Source organism: Wasmannia auropunctata, unplaced genomic scaffold, assembly GCF_000956235.1.
Source record: "Wasmannia auropunctata unplaced genomic scaffold, wasmannia.A_1.0 LD334646.1, whole genome shotgun sequence".
Classification (NCBI taxonomy): Eukaryota; Metazoa; Arthropoda; class Insecta; order Hymenoptera; family Formicidae; genus Wasmannia; species Wasmannia auropunctata.
In genome coordinates, this window is record NW_012028244.1 from 2242 (window position 1) to 4126 (window position 1885).

Genomic DNA, 1885 nt, shown 5'->3' on the forward strand with positions numbered 1-1885 from the left:
CGAACGCCGGCTTAGGGGACTCGAGAAAAGAGAGATTATAATTCGGTAATCGGTACGCAAGGGCCTCTCTTGAGGGGGGCCCGCGAGACGAGTGATAATGTATGACGCGTGTAGGATGTGGCTTTTGCGAATGCGGGTGCATAGTCGACGCGTAGTTGTAACGTTTGTGAATACATAAAATAAAACGACCAAAAAAAAAAAACCGAACAGGGAGTCTTTCGTACCTTTCGTACCTTCTCCTCCGTATCTTCCAGGAAGAACTTCTATCTCAGAGAGCTCGATTGTGATTATTATTTGCAGTAAAATTGAATTTTTCGAAGACTAACATCCTGTGTCTCCTCGGGACTAGACAAATTCGTATTGTCCCCTGTCTTGTGTTATCAATGCGTTTCGTACGTTTCTTTTGTATATTATTTTCTTGTTTATCCACGAGAAGGAAATTCGTCTTACAACTTTAACATGTTATTTTCTGAAATGTTTCATATTTATTTCATTTATTGATATATTTAGCGATAAAATGCTGTTGCTATAACATTTTCAAATGTGCAATAATAAGAACGTATTCAGAAGCTGTATTTAAAGTACATTGTTATTAATATTATTATAAGAGTTGCAATTATTACTCATATAATTAATCTACGGTCAAATTGTATAATATAATATACAATATAATATTATAATTAATATACTAATACACAATATTATATTTACACTTTATTTTTTATTTTTTATTGCTATCATTGTATATAATTTTTGTGTGTAATATTTTAATTCTTGAAACTTTATATTGTAACGTTCGGTTCAGCGTGTTGAAAAAAAGTAGATTGAAATAGATCAGAGAAAATATAGTAAGAAGATATTTTTAGTTTGCTCTTTGGCATAAAACGCAGCAAAAACTAATAATTTTTATTCACATACATATGTATTTGCACATGCCGATCTTATTCGAATTGACACAATGACTCGTTTCCGTCGTAGTCAAACGCAGCCGAATTGCCCAGTAATTTGCGTATTACAGCTGTAGATATACGTGCACATACCTCTTTACACTCCGCATCTTGACAAGAGAAATCGTGTTTTCCATTTTCTTTTTTTGTAAGGCCCGTATTTATATAGTCGCATTTGTGTCGAGGAACACAGGTTAAAACCAGTTTTAAGACACGATACGATTCAACAGAGAGACACGGTTCAACAGGCAGAATCAATTCGATTTCTGACATGATCGTCACGTTTATAATCGATTCAAGTGAGAAACAAATCAGATGATGTTTGCCTTCAGATACAATCTGAGTTCTCGCAGTTCAATAAGCAAAATTAAAAGTTTCTGCAAAGTTTTGTATCAGAAAAATAACGTAATCCGAGCTGGAAAATAATTTGCGTTTAAACATTTTAAATGTTACCTCACTTTAAATATTCTGATTTATAATACGTTATAGATACTTCCAAATAAAAATCGACATTTATTTACAAGATGTTATTTGTGATCGAAATAGTTATGTTCTGAAAGTGCATCATTGAAATTATCATTGATTTTCAGTGCATATCATTTTCCAGTGGCACTTAGAACTGTGATAAACAGCACATATTTCAATGTTCTTTTAGTGATAATACGTATACTGATTCGAACAGCGAATATCACTAAAAGACGGTGAGTTTCACTGTCAAAAGTTTTGACAACTAAAATTTACTGTCTTTCAGTGATATTCACTGTTCGAATCAGTATATTTACTGAAAAAAAACACATTGAAATACTCACTGATTATCATTGTTCTAAGTATACCACTGAATAATAATATGCACTGCAAATCAGTGGTAATTCCACTGATTCACTTTTAGAGAATATATCCCAAATTTTGTCAATTTTTCTGTATTATTGTATTAATCA